At 49.0% G+C, this 21,520-nt stretch overlaps 1 protein-coding gene across 1 annotated transcript in view; it reads right to left on the bottom strand.

Moving 5' to 3' along the window:
- Window positions 1–2,475, bottom strand: part of Chst15 (carbohydrate sulfotransferase 15) — an 83,136-nt gene extending 80,661 nt beyond the window's left edge. The window contains exon 1 of the mRNA XM_059265434.1: window positions 2,331–2,475. The gene's annotated coding sequence lies outside the window, so the exon portion shown is untranslated. The remainder of the gene's footprint in view (window positions 1–2,330) is intronic.
- Between the last annotated feature and the right edge of the window lie 19,045 nt (window positions 2,476–21,520).

Below are 21,520 nucleotides of genomic sequence, written 5' to 3'. Positions count from 1 at the left end.
CCGGGGGAGCCAGAGCTCGGGAAGAAGGTTGGACCTAAAGCTTCACTTCCTGTTCACCTATGCCCTAGTAGAGAAACAATAGCAAGCCACTTCCCTCCAACTCCATCTCTTGAGGTGGCAGGACAAAAAAAAAATCATCCTCAGCTTTTCTTTAGTTTGGGGGGAAGCAAACTTGTCGGTCAAAACCAACCCGATCATAAAGCTCGGGTTACTCCCAGGCTGCTTTGAGCAAAACCCTATGATGTGTGTGTGTTCACATATTGGCCAACAGATCCTAGTTCAACAAACACTTTGGAAAATCAGCAAATGCCATATTCTGAAGAAGAGGTCAGCTGACTGGGAAAATCAGATGGAGAACGGAGGGGTTCCAAGAGAGACTTTGGAAAAACCTCTAGGCCTCAGCTCCCTTCAGGGCATACAGAGTGGAGTCGGATACAGATGTTCTCAAGGGGCCTTTTGGTATGATCACCCTAATCCAGGAAGGTGATCCACACCATTCGGTCAGGAATTGCAGATGGGTGCACTGAAAACCTAGGCTTCACTAACAGAGGCACCCCACCGGTTCGGAAACAGTAGTTGATAAAAGGGCAACCAACCTCATGGAGTCACTGGCCACAAGGCTTTCCTGAATGTCACTCCTGAAGACTCTGTGTCATTAACTCACTCAACAAGGATGTAGTAAAGGAGTCCAGCATATCTACTAGGAGACGCAGGACAAGGAGCCCCCCAGCAGCTGGTTCCAACCCCAAGACTCGCCACCTCCAAGAAAGCTCGCTTCCTGGAGGCGCCAAAGTCCAGCCACCAGCAGCCTAGCAGCAGGCAACTCAGCCCCAGCATTGGGCCGCTCCAGCCACTCCAGCAGCGTTGTCGCCCCGAGGCTCAAGACAGGCAGGCAACGTGGACACTTAGATCGTGATGGAGCAGTCAAACAAGGGTGCGCGGGACCTTGGAATCTTAAACGTGGACACTGATGAGCGCAAGCCAGCCAATCAGTTCGCCCGAAGAAGAAATGAGGCGCTTCCCCAGGTCTCCATTCATTCCCTGCAAAGCCTGATTCCCCTCGCCCCGGCGCCATCCGGAATCCCTAGGGCCTCCACCCGGCCAAGTGCGCCAAGACCTGCCACCAGCCACCACAACGCTCGTTTCCTCTCCACCGGCGCACACAGCCCCACTGACTAGCACGCCATCGCCATCCCCCGCGTCTCCCCCACGTCCGGGCCGCTGCCTTCCCGGCTCCCGGCAGCCGCCGCCGCCCCGTGGCTCGGCTCAGACAAGCCTCGTTCTACTCGCTGCTCCCCAGCTGGCCGAGACACCCTAGCCAGGCCGATCCGGGGACTGGGGGACAGGGACGAAGGAAAAGGCAGGGAGTGAAAAAAGTTCAGGCTGCTCCCTCGGTTCTTCCCAGGCATGTCCCCACAGTCCCTCCTCAGGAACCCTGCTCCTACAGGCACCGACGCATGAAACTGTTCCCCTAAACCCACACGTGTCTTCCCGCTGGGAGTCGTGTTGCAGCTAGAGCCCGGGTTCCCGAGGTGGCTCCCATCGGTACCAGAGATAGTGGCAGATGCCCACGTACCTGCCCCAGGCTGAGCCTGGAAACTTCCCCCAAAGTGTGCGGGGGAGGGGCATTGAACACGGCTAGGAGAACCCCGGTCCCCAGTTCTGCCCGCGGCGAGCTCGCTCCAGAAAATCGTCGACCTGTCTGTCCATTGGTCCTATATTCATCCAGCTGTCCTCCGCCCTCAGCTTCCAGGGCTAAGTGGCCCAGGGTCGCACGGATTCTGAATCCTTGGGGCGTTTCTGTGGGACAGCTAGCTGGTGCGTGCCCCGCGGCGTGCGTCCTCCGCCGGCCTCCAGCTGTCCACAGCGCCACCACGCCACCACCCGGTCCTCTCTGTCTCGGAGCTCGGGCCACATTCGCTCTGGCTAGGGAGGGGGGCGTGTGAGCCCCGGCGCCGCCACCCGCAGTCGTTCCCGCAGGGTCCTCAAGCGCCCTGGGCACCCAGAGCACGGCCAGGACCGCTTAGTGAAAGGGACGCCTCCTGCTGGGGACTGCGCCTGGAGCGAGGAGGCCCGACCAAGTGGTGCGGGCCCAAACCTGCCAGAGCTCGGCGCGCTCCAAGTTCATTGTCTGCCTGGGCCGCCGCCGCCTCCGCGCCGGGAGCACCGTGGGGAGTGAGGCTGCGCGCAGCCCCCGCCACCCGGACTCCCAGCGCCCAGTCCCAGCCAGCTGGAGCGGAACCCGCAGAAGGGCAGCGAAATCCCCTAGCCAAACCTCCGCCCGCCGCTTCTCGCCGCCCCCAGCCCGACACCCGGCACCCAACTTGTACCTGAAAAGCCCAAGACTAGCTCGGAAGCCTCTGCAGCCCCGACTCCGCGGGAGCGCGCGTCCAGCCCCGCGCCTAGCGCCCCGCATCCAGGGCGCGTCAACCTGACTCCCCGAGCGCTAGGAGGAAAAGTTTGGGAGTGACTTGCAGATGGCGAATGAAACCTCTGAACAGAACCCTCCCCCCGCCCCATGTCGCGCTGACACACATCAGCTCGAGTCTGGAATGCAAGATCAAGGCGTGCGCGCCCCACTGAGCGGTGGGTTTGGTCCCCGCCCCCTCGTCTTGCAAGTAAATACAGTTTGTGTATTGCGGTAACTCTGAAAAGGCAAAACCGAAACCTGGTGTGTATGGCATTGAGACCGGGGCTACCAGAGACAGTTTTAAGGAACTTGGCGGTCGGGAGGCAGCCCATACATTGATATTCAAGGCCATTGACGCTGGTGGTTTCGGCGCCCTCTGTTGTATTTTTGCATCCTACAAAGGCTGCCTAGCCCTTCGGCCCTGTAGGTTTGCTTCTTCTGGGAGGTAAGGCTCTGCAGGACCCTGAGCGCCACTGTCTGCCGCAGTGGCCCACGGGGGCTGCTCCAAGGAAGGGCTCCAGCGGTCGACCCCCAGGCTATGAGCTGAAGATGCAATCGGTAAATGTAAAGACACCTTAAACTCTTAAGACTTGTTCGGGACAGCCCCTGGAGCACCAAACCCAGACTCTGGGAACAGGATATAAGCCACAGTCGTTGGCCTGCCCGTGTTCCCATGGCCAGAGTCCAGCACCTTGTTTCTCGAAGCAACCAGGAAAATGCTCCTTAAACTGTAGAATGCTGGCATGTATGAGAAAGATGATCCGGACAATTGAGTCCCCCTTTCTCTCTTCCTGGAGGTTCCACCTCACCCCTTAGAAGCTACTACCACCCTGAAGTGTAAACTTCTGGCTCAGGATCCATGGCAACTGATTCAGAGGTCACAATCAGAGGATTATAACTGCAGATGCGAACTGTGGATGACAGGGGAGTTCTTCAAAACCCCTGTCTTATTTTCCAACAAATACTGCCTCTTACATAAAAATCTGCAAAGAAAGATTAATGAAGCAATGAGGTTGCCCCCCACCCCCTAGGCAGCAGACTGTATTGCTTCCCCCCCCCCCCCCCCGTGTAGACTCGGCTTAGTGATGTGGAGGTCTTTATTTTTTTTTTAAACAAAAACCTTTTTTTCTAAAAATACAATGAGCTGGTTTTTGCAGAGTTCACAATTCCCAATAGATAATGATGCCATTTTTCATGGTCTTACACACGTTGTGGCTTTGGGGCTTATTTATTAGCTCCGGAGAAAAGACTGCCTTTCAGTAAGGTTTATATATTCGAGTAATTGCACTGGGACACAGTGCAGGTTGCTGTGAAGGAGGGTGGGTTGTGCAGGCGCCTGTAAGCAAAGTCCTGGGCCAGGCAGCTGGCAGAGGAGGGTATGCAGCCCGTTTAAGCAAACACTGGGAAGGGTCTTTGGAAAAAGCCAGGAGGAAATCCCCTCCTGTAAGAGCGTGTGGAACATGATCCCTGGGCCACACGTATGGGGACTTTCCAATATATGCCCCATTATGGAGATGGCGCTGAGCCCACCCAGATGACTTTCAAATTCAGGTGTCAGAAATCACAGCTGACGTGGGAGCAAATTGTTTTTAAGTAAAATCCCTGTGCCGCTTTGATATGCGTTCCACCGGGACTTTCCAACGGTATTATACATGTTCCTGAGATTACCTGGACAAGGATTTTTCTTTCCCTCGCTCAACATTAACTTCAGAAAATTATCCAAGTATTGCTTGTTATTCCAAAAGGCCCTGACAACACCCAAATGCCCTGTATGAGTGAAGAGAGGGAGGGAGGGAAGGAAGGGGTAGGAACAGGAGAGAGACTGGTTGGTACTGGTCATCCTTTGGCAATTCGTGAGTAAGAAGCAAATGCAGAAAGTTTAAGACAATAAGTATGCCCTCCCTCCAGCATTCATTCCTAGGTCGTCGTCGTGACTGGGGGGCGGGGAGGGTGTTCCCTGGGTTTAAATCCTACTTCCAACACCTACAGAGTAATTCTGCATAAATCACTTCTTCTGAGCCTCTAAGTGGTACACTGAGTTATTAAGCCCAGCTTTTCAGTCTTCCACAGTGGCCACACCAGTGCATTTTGTGTCGTTATAAGAAAATACCTGAAGCTGGTTAACACTATAAAGAAAAGGAGTTTATTTACCTCATGCTCCTGGAAGCTCAAGAGTCAGACTCCCAGGATGGTTCAGACCATCACACAGCAAGGAGCCATGTGTCTGTGTGTGTTCTGGTCTGTCTCCCTTTTCTTATAAAGCCACAACCACCGAATCACAAGACTCCCCACTCTGGTGACCTTATTTGATTCTGATCATCTTCCAAGAGGCCCCATCTCCAAGTGACATACATCTCCCCTACCACCACCTCATAGTAAACAGGCTGCACCTCTCCGTGACTTGACTTTTGACTTTTTTTTTTACAGTGAGATATTGGGGAACAACTGGGTCAGAGGCTGGAAATGCTCTTTCGAGGCCAGGCTTTCTCTGTCATATTTTAGTGGCCCGTATATAAAGAGCATTTCTTAAATAGGAGCTTCATCTTCCAGCAAGGCTCCAGAATGAACACTCTGAAGCAGACCTGAGTTCAGCTTGTACCCTGGAGCCAAGTTATCCCAGCTTCAGCTGTACTCAGAGGCACTCCAGCTGACCCACACACAGGGTGGAAAAAGGTGCTAATCTATTGTAACACGGCATTACTGTGGCAGTAGCTGACTGATCCATTACAGCAGTGGGTTCATGGCAAAGCACAGGAGTGGGAGAGAGGTCTCAGCAGTTATGAGCACTGGCTGCTCTTCCAGAGGACCTGGGTTCAGTTCCCAGCACCCACACAGTGGCTCACCACTATCTGTAGCTTCAGTTCCAGGACATCCAATGCCCTCTTCTGGCCTCCACAGGCACTGTATGCACACAGTATACAGACGTACACACAGGCAAACATTTACCCATACACATAAATTTAAAAAATAAATCTTTAAAAACAGAAAAGTGGTAAGCACATTTATTGGGCTATAGGAAACAAAGTAGCTATTATTAGTGAGCATCATTATTGAGAGTTTTGCACATAGTTGCCAAACAATTGTTTGATAATGAATTAAATGAGTGACAATCATAACTTGAATAAAGGTTTTGTAAGGGACAGCACAAGGACATCAGAGCACTGTAAAAAGGACACACTACATCCCTTACAGTAACATTCATTCATTTATTCTGTAAATATTCTCTGAACACCTACTGTGTGCCATATACTAAGATAAATGAGGGAGCCACAGAGATAACTAAGGTCCATTCTCTTCCTAAAGGAACCTCCAAAGACACCCATCCATATGACAAGCAGTACTTTCCCACTCTGTATCCTTAAGCCTTCCCAACAATCAATGCTACTTATGCCCATCCTTCAGGCTGGAAGACTGAGGCTCAGAAATCAAGCACGTAGAAGCAGACCTGAAGTCACTGCTATACACGTCTACTGTCTACTGGTACCACTGACATTGAGTTAATGGTGGGCAAACCCATGAGAATGGGGTTCCTGTCACTTTCTGTCCCTCAGTCATGCCAGGGCTTAGTAAACACGAGGCCCAGATTCTGTTTCTACCATGAAAAGGGCTTTTCCCAGGGGCCTAAGGGCTCTAGAGGTCATTGCAGAAGCTCTCAGATTCATTTCGGCAGCCCTGGCTTCAGATTTCTGCAACGACCTGCTTCCCACCCTGTGACTTTGACAAATTTAGACTCCTCAGTAACCCAAAGTGCATTTCAATTTTTATAAATTTAGAAATCCTCTGGTTAGGCGGATCCCTCCCGCAGTAATGCATCCATTAAGTGCACTTTAAACCAATTTTGGTATGCTAATCCATCACAAATCGACGTGAAATTTGGGTCCTTGTGAAAATTTCCTACACCCGATCCAAACCCTCTACAGGATTTAGGATAGTTAGCGGTTCCTTAAAGCGGCAGGCTTGACTCGGCATTGAACATTCAGGGAAGAAAGGCCCGAGCCAGTTTTAAACAAACATGAAAACTGTCTATGCTAATGGGGAGGGAGGGCCAGTTATTAAAAACAACAAACCACTGCCAGATCACTAAGATTTCAGAACTCTTCTGGAGCGAAGGCATCTTGCATGTTACTACATTCCCAGCCCATAGCTCAGTCTGGTGCCACAGACACACCCTATAGGCGCTTGGCAAATGGCCCTATTGGAGTCACCTGCTTGAATAGTGACGTGTCTGTCAGCCTTCGCCTCCTGTGATTGTCCCTGTTTCCTAAAAGTCAGGTCTTCTCTCCCCACCAGTGAAACTTGGGACTGCTGGAATCACAGCCAGAACCCCCTGAAGAAAAACCACGTGAGGCTGGGAGCATGGTCTAGGAAGCCAGGGCAGAACACGGACCCTGTAATTGGCAGCATAAAGAACCCAGGGGTGATCAAAGAGACATAATGTCACTGTTATCACCACGCAGGACTCAGCTGCTACTGCTTGTTGAAGGGCCGTGCCCATTAGCTCGATGTTTTTAGCTGCATAATACACATTTTGCCAATAAGATCAAGTTTACAGCCCGGAGCGTCACACTTACTTGCTTCTATCATAAGATCTACAACCCACCCGACAACCAAAAATGAACTGTTTGACATGGTGAAGGGTGAGCATCATCACCTGCCCTGAATGTGAAATACCAGTACCTTCCAAACAAATTTCATTTTCCTGTCGGAGGGTTTAATGCAGTCACACGTTGCAAAGTGGTGCTTGGGAGGAGAATGGAAATGACACCCACAGGCAGGTGCTGGGAGCTGACTGTGATGTGTTTTCCCCTGTGTCTCCGTGTGGATCCAACCCCCACCACCCCAGCTCTGTGATGCTGTCACATGCACCTGCCTGGGTGCCTTCAGGAGTGCCGCCACAGGTCTTGACACTGTGTTAGCCCAGGCCAGTTAGCCACCAGCCTGGACCTAAGCCTGACTCATCATAAAGTCTCTGGAGAGTTTTTAAAATATAGAGTCCTGAGTCCTGATAGGTTCCATGTCACAGGCTCCCTCAGACTCATGTCCATTCTCCCTTGGGGCTGTCACTTTAGCCTTCTCTTGCTAACTGTCCTTTTCCTCCCTTGACCCCCCCCCCCCCCACTGACTGATTCTTCCTTCATATACACCAGGATCTTCCCCAAACATTATCTGATCTTGTCAACCCTCTGGTTAAAATCTTGGACACTCGTGTCTCAAGCCTCCATGGCGCCAACAAGACCATTGAGGTCTCTACAGCCAGGTTGGGGCCAAGGCCCCCACAACTGTGGGCCTGCTTCTTTTCTGATTCCATCTCACATCAGCTTCTCAAGTTGATTCAGACAGGACGTCTGTGTCAACGGCATCACAAACACACTGGTGTCCGTGTCTAGGAGCTATCTGCTCTTAGATGGCTGTCAACTGGAGGAAAATCAGCCCCTTAGAAATCACACTGATGAAATCAACACCCAATGTCTGTATGGCTTTGGCTGTGGGTGGGCATCTGGGAGGGGAAGCACCCGGATCAAGCCGCTCTCCTCCACCCTACCAGGGCTTTCCTGGATGTGTCTGGTGCGTCAGAGAACAGCTGCAAGCCTCCAGGCTCTGGTTTGCACCTCATTTGCCTTGACATCTGTGTCTCCCATCCTTCCTTGGGATATGAACGGTAGGATCGGATGGTCGCTTGGGGCTGTTCCCTCTCCAAGCTGATGTCAGAGTATCTTGTTACCCATCCAGAGCAGTGGACATAATGGGACTAGCTCCCTAGTTCAATTCAGTCTCCTATTGCTATGTAACATGTCAACCCAGCCTTAGTGGTAAGGAGCAATACCATGCAGTAGCTCACAGAAGTCAAGGGAAGACTGGACCCTTTCTCACTCAGGCTTTTCTTCTATACAAGCTCTCAACTGATTGGATGAGGCCCATCCACACTAAGGAGAGCAGTCATCCGTACTAGGTCCACTGATTCCAATGTCCACCTCTTCTGAAAGAACCCTCACAGATACACCCAGCATATCACTGGCTGAGTATCTAAGCATCCCAAGGCTCAGCCAAGTGCCACATAAGACTGGTCATCACAGGGGTCATTCAACTTCTGACCCACTTCCTTTTCTGCATCAGGAAGAAAACCTGCTTGCTCACATACTTCCTCCCAAGCACACCCAGAAGCCCCAGAGCCCCACTTTACCCTTAGAGGCCCTTAGTCTACAAGGACATGTATAAACAAGGGCTAGAGCTGGTTGCTGTTTCCTCTCTGGCTGCTGAGATCTTAGGCACCCAGCAAGGAGCTAGCCTGAGCAGAAATCCCCAGCCTCAGCCACTCCAGGTCCTTTAGGAACTTGCTGTAGCCAGGACTTCCTGGTACCATGATTTACACTTCCAACTCCACATTCCATCAGCATACTCACAGGGAAACATTCATATCCTGAAATGTCGGCAGACAGAGCTGTGCAGCTGCTGGGAGTGGTCTCTGTGATAGGGTATGGGAAGAGCTGGGGTGTCAGGAAGCAAGGCTGGCCACAAACTGGTGGGTTAAGCTGGAGGGCAGATAGTTCCAAGGCATCTGTAATGTCACTTACATTGGGAAATAATCCACTATGAAAAGGGCTTTCAACATCAGCATCCATAAAGGATGATTTGTTTTCATCGAAATAGAAAAGACCGCTATCATTTACTATAAAAAAAAAATTATCACAAAGTAAACAGACTGAAAAGTAAACAAAGAACTTACATTAGAACAGGGCTGTGAGCAAGGGCTGGTGGCCAAGAACCAGAGCACAATGTTTTCTCACAGGAAAAACTTTCTAAGAGTCGCCAGAAGTCTACACATGCTTGTAATCCCAGCACTTGGAAGACTGAGACAGGATTGCTGTAAGTTCAAAGCCAGCCTGTGCTGTCTGATGAGATCCTGTCTCAACAAACAAAATCCAAATCAGATTTTAAAGAATTTGATGAAAAAAATAAATTCTCAATATGTGCCTCTTTTTAACAGCCCATCCATGCATGCACCACCTAAACCCCTCAAGGAATAGGTGAGCCCTGAGCCCCACCCCCCAGCTCTGTGGTGTCTTAGCTGGTAACTGTGTTGCATGAGGACAGGGAGGGGGTTTAGACTGGAGAGGAGCTGAAGAATGGAGAAGAATCCCAAAGCAACCAGGAGTCCGCATTAAAGAAAGAAAAGGTTGGACTCACTCCTGCCCGTCCTCACTCCTCCTCTCTTAGTTAAGGTGTCTATTGCTGTGATAAAACACTGACCCAAAGCAACTTGGGGGTGGGGCTGCTTGCTCCTCCTGGCCTGCTCAGTTCACTTTCTTATACACCCCGGGGCCACCTGTCCAGAGGCGGCACTGCCCACAATGGGCTGGGCCATTCCACATCAATCATCAATGAAGAAAATGCCCCACAGGCTTACCTACAATCCAGTCTTACAGGGGCATTTTCTTGGTTGAGGTTCCCTTTTATCAGATAGCTGTAACTTGTATTAGATCCACCAAAGCTGACACATGCCTACATTATGACTTCTTCCTCTTCTTCATCCTCTTCTCTACAGGGTCTCACTATGTACCACTGGCTGGCCTTCAACCTGCTATGTAGAACAGGCTGGCCTCTGGACTCCAAGAGCTAGGATTATATACTTCTTGTCCTCAACTACCCTAAATTTTCCCTCCTGAGGATGGGATAGTGCTCCTACCTACCTAGCTAGCAGACAGCTGTGAAAACAGTTATTTCTCTTTCCAGTTCAGAGAACTGAACAAATGTTGGAAGAGTTGAGGAATGTACTCACTCAGAGACTACTGAGATGCAGATAGATAGATAGATAGATAGATAGATAGATAGATAGATAGATAGATAGATAGATAGACAGATGATAGACAGACAGACAGATAGATAAACAGACAGCTTTTAAAGATAGGGTCTTGTGTAGACTAGGCTGGCCTCAAACTCGCTATATAGTCTAGGATGATCCTCCTGCCTCTACTTCCCAAGAGCTGGGATTACAAACATGTACCATCCCCACCACATCTAGTTCACACATACTACACAAGCACTCTACCACCTGAGTTATATCCCTAACTCTTGGGCAATTCTTCTTTGAAGTACTAATAATGAACAAGACCCATCCCATGGATATAGGACCTTCCTATGAAGTCCTTATAGAGAAGCTAAAACGGTACACAGTAAAGAAACAAGTTCCCATAGCTGCTCAGGACCTGCCCCATACCAAAAACAACTATGCCTTGACTTTTTCTAGAGCTTTACAGTTTACAAACACTTCCTTCTCGGTCTGTTCCTTTGAGCCAGTTTATAAATCCAAAGATTCATAGAAGAAATACTGGTGCACTGTTTGGTAAAGTTAACTGCAGGGTGAGAAAAGAGAGACCTCACACTCAGAAAACCATAGTTAAGAGCTCATCACTATACCACGCAGGACTGAGGGTGTGACTCAATGGTAAGACACTTTCCTAACATGTTCAAGGCCAGGGTCAATGTCCTGCATGGCAAATGAATAAATAAACAGATAAAATCAAATCTAATGCTGGTTCTTCTGAACCCTCCACCCTTAGGAAATTTCTAGGTCCTTGTAGCTCTGAGGAGTTAATACTCTTTGGCTCATTTCATAAATATGAAACTTGCTTTGACCCCTTCCCATGACCATCCATGCATCTACTCACCACTCCACAGGACCTAGGACCCATGAGGGTGACGTGTCTACTACACACTTGGCAGTCTTCAAGCTCTCAGCCTGGGCTTTAAAAATATCAACACAAGGAACCCACGGGGTATGAGGTTTGCTGCACCTTGGCAGATTTCCTGCTGACTCAGCCCTGCTGGGAAGGAGCCAACCACGGTAACTTCTCTGGCCTGTGTGAGGAATATTTTTTGCAGACTGGTCTTCTATCTAATAGAAGAGACCAGGGCCGAGGGCTCTGCAGGAACAACTACATTCCTCCAGCTCATTGCTTCCCTATGGGATTCCTTAGGCATAGAGCTGTCCTCCATGGCTCTGGAAGACTTGTGTTGTTCTCTGCAACAAGCAGGAGGCAGCCAGGATTCATATCTACCAGCTTCTGGCTCCCTTTCCCACCCTCACATTTTCTGTTTTTTGTTTATGTTTTTTTTTTTTTTTTCTCAATGACATAGCCCTCTGGCTCACTATCTGTGAAATGGCTAGAGTGAAACTCAGGACTTGATGCATTTGCAAAGAATGTTCTTCTAGTGGCTCCCTGTATTAGTCAGGGTTCTCTAGAGACCCAGAACTGATAGAATGGTTCACAAGCTGTGGTCTGACTATTGTAAAATGGGCTGTCTCCCATCAGAAAGTCCAAGAATCTAATAGCTGTTTGGTTCATAAGGCTGGATGTCTCAGCTGATCTTCACTATACACCAGAATCCTGAAGAAGTAGGTTCTAATGTCAGCGAAGGAATGGACTTGCCTGAGAGAATGAGTGTAAGCAGGCAGTGAGCAAGCTTCCTTTTTCCATGTCCTTCAGGCAGAAGGTATGTCCCAGATGCAGGGTGAGTCTTCCTACCTCGAAAGATCCAATCAAGGAAAATCCCTCACAGGTGTTCCCAGCCACTTGGGCTTTAGTTAATTTCTGGATATAGTCAAGTTGACAACCACGAGTAGCCATCACAGTCCCCAGTACTTAATTTATCCCAGAAGTAAGACAAGGGCTCCTGCTAAAGGCAGTGGGATCTTGTTCCTAGTGGCTGAGCAGTGAGTATGAAGTGATTTAAAAGTGATCCTTCAAGCCGAGTGGTGGTGGCAGAGGCAGACAGATCTTTGTGAGTTCAAATCTAGTCTGGTCTACAAAGCAAGTTCTATGATAGCCAGGGCCATACAGTGAGATCCTGTCTCAAAAAAAAAAAAAAAAAAAAAAAAAAAGGAAAGAAAAGTTAAGGTCCTAGAACACACCATCTACCCCAGTATTCAATAGCACACAGGTTTGTGTGTCCAGGTCCTCTGTATTACATATTATAAGCACACACGACTTGGCATAAGGTCTGTGTTTCAGCCTAGCTGCCATCCCCAGGTTGGGTTTGTTTACATTAAGAATCTTATCCACTACCAGAATCAGGACTTTGGCGCCATGGTAATGTGTGAACTTTTCAATCTGAATATATCTGTCTCTGATCTGTGGAGAACATCTAGTCTGGTTTCTCAGCTCCTCTAAGCAGGCTAAGAGGCAGGAAGGAAGACCCTGCAGCCAGTGCAAGGGTTGGTTAGCGGAAGGGTGCACCACCTAGCTGATAGCTCCATGGCCAGACCTCCATCCTAAGCCTTCAAAGTTTGTGTCCTGCAGTTGCTAGGCACACTCACCACTGAACTCCTGATTTCCTTCAGTGTTGATCCTGCCTCTCTGATTCACACTTGAGGAGTAACAGTCACTGGACAAAGAGCTGGAGAATTGCCATTATTGATAAATCAAAGACCTGGCCCCTCCTCTCCTAACCCACTGCCATAGCCTCCTGTTCCCTTCCCCAGATCCCTAGAATAGATTCCCATAGTATCTCTTTACCCCAACCTTCATTCCATCACCTTCACTGTGGCCAGAGCTCATGAGTCCAGCTGGACCACTGTCCTATCCCAGAGATCATCTAGCCCCTATCCCGTCCCCATTCCTTCTCTCACCACTGAGGTAGGCTGCTCAGGGCTTCCCAAGCAGGGCCTCTTTCTTTTCCTTCCCCATAGCCTGAGAGGCACCCTAGCCTGCCCTATGTGCACACAATACTGCCCACCAAGTAGCCACGAATCCTCCTGCATCTCATAGCTGCCTTCCCATGGAATTGATGCCCGTGATGAGTTCTTGCCAAGGGACCAGGAACAGACTGGCAAATGTCATTTCTGTTTGAATCAGGGAAGAGCAGGTGGATGTTGTTATTTAGCCTCCTATTGTTGCTGAGAGGCTGGATCACTGAAGCCAAAGCCATATCAATCACCGAGCCTCTGTAAGGACCCTGGATGCTGAGCCGCTGGATACAGCCTGTGCATGGCACACACAAGTAGATTAAATGGGACTAACCACTGGAGTCTTGGGTAGCAGACAATAGCAGAGGTTAGCCTGCCCACCCAGACGAGTACGTTTAAGTCACTCTCCAGCGGACCACACTAAACACTGTTCTCTGGCTTCCTGTGATTTCCACAAATGAGGGGTATGCCCAGTAAGTGCCCTTCAAAGCTCTTCTACCAGACCAGCCAGCTCCAGAAATTTCCTTTCAACTTCATTCAACAAAGAATTATATAAATAAAGGTGGATGGGGGCTGGGGAGATAGCTTAGTCAGTAAATACCTTGCTATGCTACTGTGAGAACCTAAGTTCAACCCCTAGCACCCACATGAAAAGGTGTGTGTAATGGTATGTGTAGTGTGTAATGGTATGTGCCTGTAATCTCGGCACTGTGGAGGAGGAGACAGGGGGATCCCTGGGGCTCAGTGCCTGGTCACCTCAGCTGAATCGAAAGTCCCAGGTCCCGGTAAGAGAAGCTATCTCAAAAGATAATGTGAACAGTGACCGAGGAGCAACATCCAAGGTTGATCTCTGTCTTAGTTAGGGTTTCTATGGCTGTGATAAAACACCATGCCTGGAAACAAGCTGAAGAGGAAAGGATTTGTTTCAGCTTGTAGTTACAAGTCCATCCTCCAGGGAAGTTAGAGCAGGAACTCAAGCAGACCAGGAACCCGGAGGCAGGAACTGAAGAAGACACCATGGAGGAGTGCTGCTTACTGGCTTTCTCCCCATGGCTGGCTGCCTTCCTATATCATCCAGGACCATCTTTTCAGTGGTGGCACAGCCCCCAGTGAACTGAGCATCAATCACTGGTTAAGACAGTTCTCTACAGACTTATCTACAGGTCAACCTTATGGAGGCATGTTCTCACTTGAGAATCCCTCCTTCTAAATGATTCTAGCTTGTGTCAAGTAGACAAAAAACTAGCCAGATCAGCCTCTGAAAAAAAAAAAAAAAACTATCCAGGACAATCTCTGAGTTGCATGTGTGTGTGTGCGCGCGCGCGCGCGCGCGCGCGCGCGCGCGCGCGCACACACACAAATGGCCACAGTCTCCATCCTGGCTTCTACCCTTCTGTCCTCTATTTACAAAGGTGGAAGAGGTCTGTGGGCCTGAGGCACCTCAGTTGCAAGCACTGAAAACAGAGCAAGGCAGGAGAAGGGAGCTGCAGGCAGCCTTGGCAGGCTTACCTCTGGTATCACATGCAACACAAGGGAGCCATTATGCCCGCTGTCTTCAGTACTAGGGGAGAAAAAAAAGCGACCCCCAGGTAACAAGCAGAAAGGCTGTTCGGAGGCCAAGGGAGGTCAGCTCACAGAGCGGGTGTGACAGCAGGGAGGTGAGCACACAGCTTGTGTTTTGTTCTTCACCAACTGGCTGCTAATGTCAAGCTCTGGGGGAAAGGGACTCTCAGTGCAGTCCTGGGGCAGAGGCTCACTGAGATGGCTGTGTCCCTCCCACTAGCCACTGGGCTCCAGGAATCCAATGAAGGTAGCTGTTTGTTTATCTTTTTCCACTGGGCCTGGCCTGATTTATAGCCCAGAGACAGCCAGCCGTCAATGCTTGAAGATCAGCTCCTGGCTACTCTTAGGATTAGAAAATCTGATCTGGGCTGCCCTGTCATCTACAAAAAGAAGACAAAGGAAGAGACAGTCCTCTTCCTTCCTGGAGACAGTCGGAGGGAGAAATCAACAAGCAGGTTTGAGCAGAGCCAATGGGATCCAGGAGAGGTAGAGTCAGAGTCTTGTCATTCTACTTGGAAGTATGGTCTAGTCTATCTACGTTTCTGGACAGAGATGACAGATGTCTTTATAGTTTAATTAGTTTGAATTGAGGCTCTCTGTTACGTAGAACAAAACCATCCTAAATTGATAAATCAGAAACCTGAGGTTTATTCTGGAGACTGTGGAGAATAGATCATGAATATTGGTGGGCAGATGGATGGATGGATGGATGGATGGATGGATGGATGGATGGATGGGTGGATGGACGGACACTGTCTGATCAAAAACAGAAAGCTACTGTAAAGATGATGGGCTCATCAGCAGGGAGTTTTGTGAGCCAAGATCAGGAAGAATTGGAAGCAGGGAAAAGCTTAGGGTCCACTCGTTCATGCCACCCCGACCCTTGCAAAGAGACTTCACCAGGAGCAGGAAGCCATCCTTGGAGCAGCCCACCCAGACTCTGAGACTGCATCAACCTAGGAAGACACCAGACACCCATGCAATAGGCTCCTAGCCATGCTGTTGGGCTGATGTAAGAACTCCCCAGAGACACAGCACCCGCTGCCTTTCCACCCATGAAGACCAGTGCCTGGTCTCCTTGTAGCCACACCAAGTCCTTACAAAGCACGGCTAATTGAAAACAGCTACATAAGTGCAGGCATCACCTCCTTGTTCCATTCACCAATAAACAATGCAGGAAGTCTCAGTCCCTAAGCTCAGGAAATGTGAGTGTGGGGACTTGGGAAAAAACAGATCACAGAAATGAGGGCGTGTGGTCCCTCCTGAGCTGCTTGGATAAGCCACACCGCCTGAGGCAGCCGCCTAATGCATCCTAAACACCCATTAGATGTTTGGTAAATGGACAACTGGATCCTTGGAGCACTTAAGGGACATTTGTGTGAAGTTAATCCAAAATCTCTTGGGAGCCCCATTGTGGACAGCACATGGAATCACAGACTTGGGTTAGTATAATAACTCAGCTCTCTTTGTTTCCTGGCTCATGACTCCAAGCCGTCCCTTCAGGACTTAGGACTTCAGTTCCCTCAAGAGTCACATGAAGGGGGGGGACTTGCTTTTGTGCAGGTTGGTTTGCTGATGAACATAGGGGTGGAACTTGGCTCTGTGGAGAACAGAAAGCAAAGAATTAAGATGGGGCAGAGGGAGGATGAACATGGGGGAAGGAGATGGTTGGAGGGGTTGGAGACTGGCTTGTCACTGGGCATGAATACTTACGCGTGATGACAGCCCAGTCTCCTAAAACTTATTCTTTCCTATGCTAAATGTTACACTGGTGGGTTCTGTTTAAGGAGAGTGTTCCTCTGTCTTCTAGAAATAAGACTGACTCAGATTTCCCTCAGTTGTATGAGCCCAGGCTGACTGGCATGCTACTGAATCCACTATCGCACCCCCAAAAGGTCAGTGCTCTAACAGGTTCACAGGCTTCCTCTGATGTCACCTGCACTCTGTTGGGCAGCTTGGTCACAGCCTTCACTGTTTACGTCCCACTTCAAATCCCTGAGGCTCACATATCCCTCTTCTTTTGTGTGAGGGTTGGAGGGAAGCAGGAAGGTGTGTCCTTAGAGGTGGCCTCTCAGAGAGGAGCTTCCTCAGAAAGATGCTCAGTTAGTAGCTTTTCCATCCCGTTTCAGGATCCCCACAGTGTCTTCAGGGCATCAGCCTGTTGGGCTAGCATATAATAAACCCAGTGTAGTTGCTCATGCTGTGGAATACCCAAAAACAGATAGTTAGGCCTAAAATTACAGAAATATAATTAGTTCCCCTGGGGCTTTGTATTCAAGAAGCTAGTGTAAAAGATGCCTTTGTTCTAGAACATTCTTTCTATCTTCCTTATACTCTGGGTATCCTACAGTCTCCTTTATCCTGTAGTATATAAATGTCTCTGAGGGAAGCTGTCCCTATTCGCATATGAAAACCATGCTTATCCATCGCTGATCACAGCCCCCACCTGAACCCACCAAACTTCCTAGAGGCCAGAGAGCAAATGCACAGCGTGAAAACAGGAGCTGAGAACGGAGGATGGAGAGAGGGGACAGAGAGGGTAAGCTCGAACAAAACCTTTGCTCCACGTATCTCACCTAGAAGAGAAATCTGGCAAGAGCTGGACAGGACAACACAGTCTTTCTCAAGGAGGCAACCCCCTTCTCAAGGCAGCAGAGAAACTGAGGCAAGGGCCAACCTAGGACTAGGCACGTACAGCAGAAGGGAGAGAAGATGTCAGCAATGGCTCAGAGGTGCTCCTCAAAACATGTACGATCTATCGGCTCAGAGAGACTTCTGAACAAGCCACCTTGTGGCAAAACACAGGGTCTCACGTGCTTCCATTCCCTCCACAGAGCCCTGGCAACTCCGGTAGAAAGGCTCCTGGAAGGTAGTAGCTAATGTCCCCCATGATGTGACTGACACCACCTTCCCACTGGGCATGGCTTTCTCTGAGTACTTCTAGCACCCGGACCATGGCAAGCAGTTGGACGGGAAAAGCCACACTGAGTTCTGTGCCATTTTAAAGGGTATACCTGAAGAACGAGGGCAGAGTCATGTGATGAAGATGGGAGCCGAATGTTCCGCTCTTGTTCCAAATGAACCAGGAATGTATGGCCCACTGAAGGCAAAAGAACGTTCTTCTAGGTCATATTGATTATCTTTGAGGATAGAACTGTTTTGTAGTTATTGCTGATGGAAAGGTTTTTCTATTAATTCTTACTGGAGGACAGAATCAGGAATATTGAATGCCTAATTGCCTCTGAATTAATTACACCCCCAAATGTAATACCTTAACCAACACATCACGCAATCAATGTCCTGTTGTATGTTAGTGGTTCAAGAAGCCACGGAAGGTCACCACTGGATGAGGGAGAGGAGCACTGAGACACTGAGCCACGGGGTTAATGCAGGTCACCTCCTACTTGAGTCTTGGTTCTGTTCTCACTCAATATTGGCCCATTCATAAAGTGACTAGACAGAAGTCCCCTCTCATCAAGGATCCAGGAAAACAGAAGCAAAGAGAGAGACCTTTGCTGGAGAAGACTGTGGGAGAAAGGGAGAGTCACCAAACAGAGCCAGAGGCATGGCTTCAGACACCAGACTTGGTACCACCATGGCCCAGAGACCCCGGAGGCATTAAGCATCATCCTGTGCCCTACGTCCTATACTGACATATGCAAAAGAGTGAGCCCTGCTTTTGCATAACCCATAATTCATTCATGTATGTGAAGGTATAAATTCTGCTTATTGTTTTAAAATATTTATTTAGCTGGGTAGGGGTGGTTCACACCTTTAATTCCAGTCCTTGGGAGGCAGAGGCAGGTGGATCTCTGTAAGCTCAAGGCCAGCCTGGTCTACAAAACAAGTTCCAGGACAGCCAGAGCTGTTACACAGAGAAAAGCCGATATATACATATACAGTTCCTCCCAATACCAGCACTGATCTAAGTGTTAAGGTGACAGCCGCAAAGAAATCTGACTGAATCCCTGACCGTAGAGAGCTGGAAGTAGGTGCCGAGCATGGTGTATAAATGCAGTCAGCGCTCTACATCCTTTGGTTCTGTACAAGAATACTCAACCAAGCACAGACTGAAAATATCTGAAAAACACTGCATTGTATTGAACATGTGCAGACATTTCTTTTTGTCTTTGTTCTCTAAACAATACAGCCTAACAAGTATTTACATAACATGTACATTATACTGGGCACTATAAGTAATGATTCGAATAATCTCAAATGTAGGGAAGGATATGTGTAGGTTATATGCTAGAATTACAACATTTTATGTAATGGACCTGAGCATATATGGATTTGGGTATATGAACAGGGTCTTGGAGCCAATTCCCAGTGGATATCAAGGGACAATTAGGAAATGTATATCACGCTAAGACCAAGTCAATGAGGGGGACGATTAATCAGAGAATAATGAAATAAAACAATGAGACCATGAAAATTGACAAGAGAGTATAGAGTATAGTGTCCTCAAGAAGTGTAGCTGTGACAGGAAGCAGCTGAGCTGGGTGTGGACAGGGCGGAAATGGAATCACAAGATGAGTTTTGTTTTATGAGGGAAATGTACAGCATGTTTGAATAGCTGCGGGTGTTGTTAATCCACACAGGAAGAAAACCTGGGTTCGGAGGAAGTCAGACACTGCTAGAAGAATGTCTAGAAGCAGGGTGAGAGAAAGTGGGATCTGACATCGTAGATTAGGTCTCATCTGGATGCAGAGACCTCTGTCCACAGTGAGAGGAGAGATTTGGAGGGCAATCAGGAGGGAGTTGGGAACTTTGTTTTCACTGAAGTGGGTACAAGGGCATGACATGGGGGCATTGAAAGTTTCTAAAGACCAGAGAGTGGGAGTGTGGCCAGATGCAGGGGACCACGGTCCAGAGCTCAAGGAGAAGTCATACAGCATAGCTGTGCTTTCTTGTAGCCACGCTGGCTTCCAGGGTGCAGATTGCTGTGGGGCGGGCAGAAAGCTGGACTTTCAGAAGCATGGTGATTTGGTAAGAAAGCATCACAGGCAGAGTGTTGAGGGGTAGAGAGCAGGCAGGGACTGTCAAGACAGCCTGGGGAGTTCACGCTGCAAGAGGGATAGGAGAGGCAACAGTGAGAAGCGGCAGAGCTCAGGGAAAGGCCCTCCTCATGGGGTCAATGGATTACTGAATGCAAGAAACCAATGGGAGATGGAGCTCAGATACCACCTACAGCTTCAATTTAGGTAAATCTTCACTCAAGCGTCTTGCAGGACTCTTAACAGCTGGAACAGGGGCTGTCTCTGACTCTTTTACAGGTCTTTAGGACCCTACTCCTCATCCTGGGTCACCTTGCCCAGCCTTGATCCATGGGGAGGTGCTTAGTCTTACTGCAACTTGATATGCTATGTTTTGTTGATACTCATGGGAAACCTGTCCTTTCCTAAACAGGAATGGAGGAGGAGTGGATGGGGGGGGGTGCAATAGAGGGGGTATGGGGAGAGGGACTTGGAGGAGAGGAGGGAGGGGAAACTGTGGCCAGGATGTAAAATACATAAGTAAATTTATTTAAAAAAAAAAAAAAAGACATACAAGGGCTAAGGGAGCCTAAGCTACTTCCTTCCTTATCCCATTTCCAAGTCATAAATCCATTCAAGAAAAACATTTAAAAAAAAAATCCCCGCCTGCTTTACAAGGTACACATGGGGTCTACCCAACAAACCCATTTCACAGACAGGATAAATGAGACAGAACAAGGAAGGGGGCTTACCAGTGGACATGTCTATAGCATGCTGAAGGGACAGCTCCTGTAGTTCCAAGTCACCAGCCCAAGTTCCCACTCTATTTTACTTTGTTAATACAGATGGCTGTGAGCCACCTGGTGTGGGTGCTGGGAACTGACTCAGATTCTCTACAAGAGCGGAAGGTACATGCTTTTAACCACTGAGCCTTCTCTCCAGCCCCCACCCTTATTTTATACTTTCTCACCAAGAGACCTCTCATCCTCACAAACTTTCAAGCGAAATTGACAATTTAACAGGGTTCAGCAATCTGACCCTCAGTCTGTGTGATCTGGAGATTTTTCCTAAGAATGGAGCTGGCTTGCTTCTGGGTGGGGGGTAGGAGTGCATCATGACCTCCTTCCTACCCTCAGCTAAGGATGCTCACTTCCTCCTTGTGCCTGTAATGTCCCCCACGCGAAGCTGGGATCAGACCCTATTATCCTTGAGTTCCTAACTTGCAAAATGGAGCATCCCTCAGGCAAGCTTTTTTTTTTCCTCCTCTTTCCAGTGGGAACCCAGCTTGCATTTATAACTTGATCACCATTAGCACACCACTTTCAGAGCACTTTGGGGATTTTAAAGTGACTGCTCTAATTGCCCCTGGATCAGCCCCCTGAATACTTTTTTTTAAAATGCTAATAGTCATATGTTCCACTGAGAATTTGAAAAAGAAAAGAAAATGAAATCGCACTTTTATAAAAATTATTCACTGTTACCCTAAAAACACGTTCCATTTGAGATTTCATTTCAGCTCTGAAGACAAGGCTGAGAGGGGGTGGGAGCAGACTGGGCCAGCCCTGCAACAGGAGAAGCCACAGAGGGGCTGTTTCCCAGGTGGCCTGGGCTCCTGAGCAGGCCGGGCAGGCCCCACTTCAGATAACAGACTTGGCCCTCATCCACGCTTGATAAAATCAGCCCTTTAGTAAAGACCTTCAAAGGGATGGAGAAGGGAGATCTATTTTCCTCCGTGTCCCTTCCAGTCTCTTTCACAAACAGCCCCAAGACACCAACCCAGGAGGCCAAGGCTCCTTCCCACCTCAGCCCTCGGCTGGCAGAGATTGAAAGTGAGAGGAAGCCAGCCCTTCTGAGAGTGCACGGGGTCTCAGGGCTCTCAGTGGCCCC

This window comes from Peromyscus eremicus, chromosome 1, assembly GCF_949786415.1.
Source record: "Peromyscus eremicus chromosome 1, PerEre_H2_v1, whole genome shotgun sequence".
Taxonomy (NCBI): domain Eukaryota; kingdom Metazoa; phylum Chordata; class Mammalia; order Rodentia; family Cricetidae; genus Peromyscus; species Peromyscus eremicus.
The sequence above is the reverse complement of the archived record's forward strand: the minus strand, read 5'-3'. Positions and strand labels throughout refer to the sequence as shown.